Source organism: Lissotriton helveticus, chromosome 8, assembly GCF_964261635.1.
Source record: "Lissotriton helveticus chromosome 8, aLisHel1.1, whole genome shotgun sequence".
Classification (NCBI taxonomy): domain Eukaryota; kingdom Metazoa; phylum Chordata; class Amphibia; order Caudata; family Salamandridae; genus Lissotriton; species Lissotriton helveticus.
In genome coordinates this window covers 64,352,460-64,361,847 of record NC_136069.1, presented here as the reverse complement: position 1 = coordinate 64,361,847, position 9,388 = coordinate 64,352,460, and positions in this window count along the sequence as shown.

The window sequence follows — 9,388 nt, the reverse complement described above, 5'->3', positions numbered from 1 at the left end:
GTGTAGCCTCTTCAGCGCCCAGTATGGTCCAGGAGGAGAGTATATATATATATATATATATATATATTCACTGAAAAAACCATAGGTTTCACACCAGTTATAGTTAGCTGGAAATTGTACTCGCATAAAACCATTGAAATTCCCACGTTATAGTTAGTTGGACTCACTATAACTTGCGCGTGCAATGCACTGCTGATGACGTCACATATTACATCACTCATGACATGGTCAGTGACATCACTCATGACATCACTGATGACACCATCCAGTGAATGTGTGTCTTTCTGAAAAATAAATATGTGTTATATTTGTATATGTAAAAGTTGATGGAAGAATAAATGTTTAAATAAGTGTTTACATGGATGGTTTTTTAAAAATTGATTGGTTAACTGGCTTATTAAGTGTATCTTAGTGAATACATATATTAGTGAGTAATGTTTAAATATTTAAATATATGTATTAGTGTTTCACTTTGTGTATAAGTGGCTGCATGGGTTGGTGAGTAGCTACATGTGTATGTATATGGGTTATTAGATGTTTTTCTTAGTATCAGTATGAGTGTTTGTATGGTTTGGTGGGGGTATTACCTAGCACATAGATGCATGAATGACTGACTCTCTCTTTGTATGTGTTTTAAAGACAGCATATGTGCAGGACTGCATGGGTGCATGAGTGTGTATATGTGTGTGTTAGTGAGTGAATGACTGTTTCACTAGTGTCTTTATCAGTAACTACATATGTTTTAATCTAGTATATGTGAATATTGATGTATATAAATGAGTATATGTGAGAGTAAGAGATTGTAAGAGTTCCTGTTTAAATTAGTATGTGTTTCTATAAGTGATTGTTTAAGAGAGTAAGTATGTGTAAGTTTCCTTAGAAGGAAAGTGGTAGTGTGTGTATAGCTGTATATGCAAATAAATGGATGTTTCATAGTTTATTTGCATGTGTGAGTATGTGTCAGAGTATCTTTTAGATGACTGTCGGTGTGTAAGAGGATGTATAGGTGTATCACTACATATGATGAGTGAGTATATGTATGAGTGAGTATATAGAACTGTTGGTGAATGAGTGGATGTGTATATAGATGGTGGGATTATTGAATTGGTTGTTGTAACTGGTATGGGTATCTCCATTTTTTGAAAATTTTAGTTTCTATTATTGAATATGTGTTTCAAGGGTTACATTACAGTGAAAGGAGGTTTGTCACTCTGTCACAAGGATGGTGTCATCAGTGATGTCATGAGTGATGTCACTGACCATGTCATGAGTGATGTAATATGTGACGTCATCAGCAGTGCATTGCACGCGCAAGTTATAGTGAGACCAACTAACTATAACGTGGGAATTTCAATGGTTTTATGCGAGTAAAATTTCGAGCTAACTATAACTGGTGTGAAACCTATGGTTTTTTCAGTGAATTTAATAGTTTTTTTAAATGCTAATTCCTAACTATAACTGGTGTGAAACCTATGGTTTTTTCAGTGAATTTCATAGGTTTTGTAATAGCAAATTTCTATTGCTATCAAATATAATATTTTTTTTAATGAATCCTATATTGTAAATTTATGTAATACTATTTTTTATATGTATATTCTTCTTCTTTTTTATTTTTTTGCCCTGGTGCGCTCCCGGGGCGCGTACCGGGGAGCGCCCCGGTCAGCGCAATTTTGCGGCGCGTACCGGGGAGCGTCCCGTTAGCGCTATTGCCATGAACGAAAACATCATCGTCACATATCGCGTAGCCGCGTCCGCGTGATACGCATGGCGTAAGCGTGCCCGGAAGCACCCACGCGCATACGAACGCGCTACGTAAGCGCCCCGGGCCGCGTAGCGTATGCGCGTCGGGTCATGTGACCTGAAATTAACACTTTTTATTGGTTCAGAACAGTTTTGGTTTCCAAATGATGAAGGCCCGAGTCATGTGACCTGAAAATAACACTTTTCATTGGTTCAGGACAGTTTTGTTTTCCAAATGATGAAAGCCCCACCTTTTTTCCTTCTTCTCACTTTGTCCTTTGACTGAGGAAGACCTGTTTGGAGAGCTATTCCCAATTTGTACTTTAAAATGGCTCCAGTAGCAGCAGCAGCAGGAGCATCTCAGCCACCACCACCACCACCACCACCAAGAGGACCTCCACAACACCACAGTGGTGGAGATGTAGAAGAGGAGGAGGAGGAGGAGGAGGAGCTTCCTGCCAGAAGATAATACCCCATATAGGCCAAAGCAGCACATTGTTTGGGAGTGTTTTTCCATCCCAAAGGACAAGAAGAAAGTAAATGCGCCAAGGGTTACTTGCCTAATCTGTGGCACTGAACTTTCAAGGGGGAAAACTAACAAAAAATACTCTTTTGGCAACAACACCATGATTCGGCACATGCAACGCCGGCACCCTAATAACTATGCTAGGGCAGAGGTCAGGGAACTGGCCAGAAACCCTGCCCAATCTTCTGCCAGCACCTCCCAAAGTAACCAACCCACCCCATCGGGTCCAGAGGCAAGGGAGATGATCCCAAGCATTCAATCCAAGTTTTCCAATTTTAAAATCGTTTGCATATTTTGTGGAGTGACAATATGCTATGGCGAGCAAAGCATTACACTTATCACCCGTGCTTGGGATCACCACAAGTGCCCGAAGAAACATTAATTTTTTCCTGTTTTTTTTTTTGCTCCAGTTGAGCCATTTACAATTCCCTGTTTTTTGTTTCTCACCATAAAAAATACAAAAAAAATATAAAACTGTTCAGAAAAGCCAAAAAAAGTAACGAATGTTCAAAAAAACAATAAAAAAAATATAAAACAACAAAAAGAATAAAAAAACCAGTTCTTTTTAGAACTACCTCTAATTTATAAATAAATGCTAAATTTTTTGGAAACTCTGTCATTCTTTTTTCTCCATGGTACGCTCCCCGGTACGCTCCCCGGTGCGCGTGCCGGGCGCTCCCCCCGAGAAAATCTAAATTTTTTTTTGTTGCCCCGCGAAGCCCTTTTATGGGCCACACATCAAACCTAGGGGGTCAGGGGGGTCTACCCTGCCCCCCTTTTGGTCATTTCCCCCTTTGATTTTACCATAAGATGGCGGCCGCTCTGAAATGTTGACAGACACCCAAAAGCCAATCAGCTTTCCGCTCGCGTACTCGCGTAGCGCGCCCGGTGCGCTCCCCGGTGCGCGTACCGGGGCGCGCTCATAGATATATATATTTTTTTTAACCTAAATTACTCAAAATCCTCTGGAGCACATATCTTGAGACATAGCAAAGGCACATCGGGCTACCAGTCCCTACAATTTTGCCAAGTTTGGTGGGAATCCATTCAGCTGTTCGGGCTAAAAGTGAGTCCAACCGCCCTATGGAAATTAACATGGAGAACACACGTTTTGGGACCACCCTTTTATCTCGGCTCCCGCTTAACGAATCCCCCCCAAACTTTCAGGGAAGGAGCGGAGCGGAGCGGGCCATCTAATTTGAGAAGTTCGCGCAAATTCGTCCACCGGCGCCAAAGTTATTCCCAATAGAATGTTGCAGATTTCCTATGGAAACTAGGTCCTAACTATAACTACCTACTGGCGACCGCCAGTAGGTAATATATATATATATATATATATATATATATATACATATATATATATATATATATATATATATATATATACATATATATATATATATATATATATGTATATATATATATATATAGAGAGAGAGAGAGAGATAGATAGATACATAGATAGATAGATAGATAGATAGATAGATAGATAGATAGATAGATAGATAGATAGATAGATAGATAGATAGATAGATAGAACAACTGCAAGTGGACGAGGAGATACTAATCTGCTGCGCAGTGAACAATACACTTGAAGACTGGCATATAAAGGATTTACTTCAAAGGTGCCTAGCGAGACTTGCACGGGCTCATTGAAGATATGGTGGAAGTGTGCCCCGTTCTTACTGATGTGACCCATAATTAGTTATAGAAGGGTCCGGAGACCAGTGGCACGCCATATTACAAGAATGCATATTTGAATTAAGCCGTTTTGATAGTAGCGCGTTGCAAAGCCACCAAAATCAACACTACGTTGAATATAATTAAACACTGAAATCCCAAAATGCCTTGGACTGTCTTTAAGGCCTGAAAAGTAGAACAGTTAATGAGCATCACCAATTGAAAAAGACTTGCATTCAGATGCTGCTTCTTCAATAAAGAATCCTGCCAATTGGAGTCTCTGGGTGTGCAGCGTTTCTCTTTTGTGAACAATATATAAATATATATGTATTCACTGAAAAAACCATGGGTTTCAGGGGCGTTATAGTTACTTGTACATTTCACTCATACAAAACCATTGAAATTTCCCCGTTATAGTTAGTTCAGCTAACTATAACTCGCGCGGCTGCAATGCACTGCTGATGACGTCACATATTACATCACTCATGACACGGTCAGTGACATCACTCATGACATCACTGATGACATCTCACATCAATTATAATTAGAATTAATTCCTCCTCAATCCTGAGGGTCCCTTGGGGCCAACTAGCCCACCAGGTACCTCCAGTATGCGCCAGAGAGCTGCGTTGCAGAGAGGTGTTCAGAGGCCACTCCCCTTTTTACAACACTCTGCAACGCAGCTCTGTGGCGCTTACTGGAGGTACCTGGTGGGCTACTTGGCCCCCAGGGACCCTCAGGATTGAAGAGGTATTAATTCCTCAACCTAAAATGCGCCACAGTGCGTGTTTGCACACATGTCACCTCAGGCCTGGCCCCTCCCTTCACCACTGTGCAAACGTGCCCCGTGGCGTGTTTTACGTTGGGGGATTAACTCCCCTTGAATCCTGAGGGTACCTGGGGTGCAACTACTCACCAACTACCTCCATTAGGCGCCACAGAGCTGCGTTGCAGAGAGGTGTAAATTAGGGGCGTGGCCTCAAAACACCTCTCTGCAACGCAGCCCCCTGGTGCATACTGGAGGTTCCTGGTGAGCTAGTTGGCCCCAAGGGACCCCCAGTATTCAAGGGGAGTTCGTTCCCCATCTGCCAACGCACCAGGGGGCGCGTTTGCAGAGTGATGAAGTGTGGGAGCGTGGCCTTTGGCGCGATGCAGGTCTTTTTTTTTAAGAAGGGGGGCTGTGTAGCCCCCCTTGTTTTTCAATTTTTTTGGCCCTGTGGACCCCATCTCCCAGGGCCTGCTACATAATAAAAAAAAAAAGAATTATATAAAAGTTTGGAAGGGGGCCACGTGGCCCCCTCCAGAGGGATTATTCGGCCCCGGGGACCTCATCCCCCGGGCATGGCATTTTAAAAAAAATTAAATTGTTTTGGAGGGGGGCTGTGTTGCCCCCCTCCTGGGCCACTTGTAGCCCCGGGGACCCCATTCCCCGTGGCTGGCCCTCTGCATTTGGGACCGTCGGGGTTCCCCCATCCCCCCACAGACCCGGGGGTGGCAGTCCCTGGGGCTTGGGGGGGCCTTTGAGCCCCACACCCACTCTGATTCGAAGCCCCGGGGGTTGGCGGTCCCCGGTTCTGGTGGGGCTGTGAGCCCCCCCACATATACTGAAAAAGCCCTGGGGGTGGCGGTCCCCGGGGCTTGGGGGGGTTATGAACCCCCCCCTGCATATATTTTATTGAAGCCCTGGGGAGGGTGGCGGTCCCCGAGGCTGGGGGGTCCCCTTTGGGCCGCCCACCCAATATTAACATTGCTCTCGGGATTTGGCCCACCCGAGGACTGAATATTAATGAAGCGCGGTATCACTAGCTGTATTCCTTAATTTCTCAAAAACTACTGAACGGATTAACACCATTTATAAAAAGGTAGCTTTCTGAGCCAAGCAGTACTTTTCTGCTAAATGTGGTGTAATTCCGTTCAGCAGTTTTTGCTATAACAGTGTCTAAAGTTCCCTATGGGAAAATTATTTTTTCACCACTATTTTTTTAATTTCTCAGGAACTACTGAACGGATTTACACCATTTAAAAAAAGGGCGCTTTCTGAACCAAGGGCTACCTTTTTGCAAAATCTGGTGTAATTCCGTTCAGCAGTGCGGGCTGTAGCCGTGTCTAAAATTTCCTATGGGAAATAACAAGGGGAAAACGTGTTTTGGTACCCCCCTTTTTTCTCGGCCCCGCTTGACGAATCACCCCCAAAGTTTCAGGATAGGAGCGGACCGGAGCGCTCCACGAGTTTTGAGAGTTTTCGTCAATCGGCACCAAAGTTATTGCAAATAGAATGTTCGGATTTCCTGTGGAAAATAGGTCCTAACTATAACTACCTACTGGCGACCATTTACATATATATATATGTATATATATATATTCAAGCAACTTCAGTAGCAGTAAATCAATTACAGAACGGAACTCCCAGCAGTGTTATAGTCTTTAATCAGCACAGCAGAAAAAAACTGAAAAAACGTATACAGTGTCAGACGTATTTCGGCTTCCAAAAGCGTCTGGCGTTGTATACGTAACACTGATCTGAGTGCCATTCTGAAATGCTTGAAGTTGCTTGAATTTATACACACCGGGCGCGGGCGTCCGACAAGCACCCTGGTAATTTGGCTGCATGTCATCTACATGCATTAGACGGAGAAAATATGTATATATATTCACTGGAAAAAGAACAAAGGTTAAAGTATCATTATAGTTAGGTTACTTTCTCAGTGACAACATTAATATTTTGAACTAAGAAAACCATAGAAATTCACAAGTTATATTTAGCAGCGCTGACTATAACTTGTGCCCCGCCATGCACTGCTTATGACCTCACATATGACATCACTCATGACATGTTGTAGGACATCATTGATGACATCACTGATGACATCCCAAATTACATCATTGATGACATCATCCAAGTTTCATTTTCCTGCATATTGCTGGATAAAAAGCTTTGGCTTTACACGTAGCATTGTTCACATTAACAATCAACCATAGATATATGGGAAACCCTTAATGGTTACGATGCTCAATCTGTATACAATTATTCTGAGAAAGTCAAAATAATGAATGTCAATTACAAAACAAATGCTGTACTACCGACAGCTTTGATCTGTATCAAACGACTGACCTACATTAAGAAATGAAGTTGATATCAGTAGAGAACTGAGTACCCTAAACAGTGTTTAGTCTTTGGAGAGAGTTCATTCCATACCACACTGTTTGCAATCAGTGAAACTCTCATAAGAAATGCAGCACAAAGTATTCAGAAGAATCTACTAAGTATACAGTGTACGTTCTCTGCAACAGTTGTAAAAAAATACACTATTTGCTGAAAAATAACCAAGATCTGAGGTGCCAAAGATCATACTACTTAAACCCTTCATACTATGATGAAAACGCTACAGATTTCCCTTTGTCTGAAGCAAAATAGGCACATTTGTGTAAGTTAGTACCAGGTTCACATACTGTTCCATGTTAACCCCTTCCATGCTTATGACGAGCCCAGCTCGTCATGATGACCAGTGGAGCTGTGCTCGTGACGAGCTGGGCTCGTCATAATAGTCACGGTCCGCCCACGCGCAATTGTGTTGTGACGAGCCCAGCTCGTCATGACCACAGCTCCACTGTGCCTCATGACGAGCTGGGCTCATCATGAGCACCGCGCCCCCTCCTCGCCCCGTGCCACGGGGGAATTACCACCGCAGCGAAGGGGTTAAGTATAAATTATCATGCAGACACAATTCTCTCTAATAACTCAAGGCTGCATACAAAAGTTAGTATCTAATACATAGAATCTTTCTCCTGTTGGAAACGCTTTCTGCAGAACCAAAAAGGTGTATGGAGCATAATGAATAAAAGTCAGCTGTCACCTGCACACTGAATTACTCTTGAATGCAAACATTTATAATATGCTCAATATCTCTACACAGCTATGATGCATTAGAACCACACGCGTTTTGTAACCTCTTACACCCATTAGCTGCACCCAAGACGTACAAAATTATGTAGAATGAAATATGATAGTTATTCGTGAGTATGTAAACTATAAAACAAACTTGCACACTTATTGGATGATGTCATCAATGATGTTAAAGAACCTGTAAAGAGTGAGGTCATATGTGAGGTCATAAGCAGTGCATGGCAGGGCTGCAATTTATAGGCAGCGCTGCTAATTATAACTGGTGAATTTCTGTGGCTTTTCTAGTTTAAAACCTTTATGTTGTCACTGAGAGATTCACCTAACTATAACGCTACTTTAACCTTTTGGTTTTTTTCAGTGAATTTCTAGTTTTTTTAAATGTAAAGTTGTACTTAATTAGCATACATAAATGCAACCCAATTGGTGTGCATAGAAGGGTGTGGGAAGTGACTGGCCTCTCCTTTCACACCCCTCTCACATGATGAGCGTGCATAGTAGGGAGTGTGGAGAAACTGGTGCCTCTGGTGAGACCTCTCAGTAATGATGGGTGTGCCTAGTAGGGTGTGGGGAGAAACTGCTCTCTCCTTTCAGACCCCTCTCTCAGATGACGGTTGTGCATAGTAAGATGTGGGAAGGGACTGGCCTTTCCTTTCAGAACCGTTTCTCACATGACAAATGTGCATAGTAGGGTATGGGGAGGGAGTGCCCATCTTTTAAGATCACTCTTTGTAATGATGGATGTGCATATTAGGTGTGGAGAGGGACTACCCTTTCCTTTCACATCTTTCTCTCTGAGATGACGGTAGTGCGTTGTAGGGTCTTGAGGGACTGGCCTCTCTGGTGAGACCTCTTTCTGTAATGATGGGTGTGCATAGTAGAGTGCGGGGAGGGATAGCCATTTACATCAATGATCTGCCGTGCAGAGTGGGGCTGGGTAAAGGGGATCCCCCTCAATTAGGAAACTTAAAGTTGAGCTGTCTGTTGTATGCAGATGATGCAATAATAATGGATTTAACTCCAATTGGGTTGCAAAGACGACTTTCTGAGCTAGTTAGGTACACAGAAGAGTATTTTCTAAAAATAAGTATTTTAAAAAGCGAAGTTATGATTTTTAGCCGTCAAGGTTGTAAGGTCAGAAAAAAATCTGAATTGGTTTTTGGGAAAAGAAAAACTAGAAGTAGTACCATTTTACCCATATCTAGGAAAAATATTTACAAATAGGTGTTCAGCTAATAGACATATGGATCATTGCAAAGGTAAAACGATTTCACAAGCCTTTGCAATTAATCGCCTGTACACACATTGTGGGAAAAGACATTGCTCACACATTATTTCAGTTTATAAAATAAAGATCCCACCAACCCTGAGCTATGCCAGTGAAACAATAGATGCACAGAGTGGGCCAAATTCGAGAAAGTGGAAGGAAAGATCTGGCGCCAAATATGTAACTTAAATTGCGCGGCACCGATTGCAGAGCTTAGACTCGAACTTGGTCTCCTTTCCACACATGTGCTATAAATGGCCGCGTGCTTAAGATG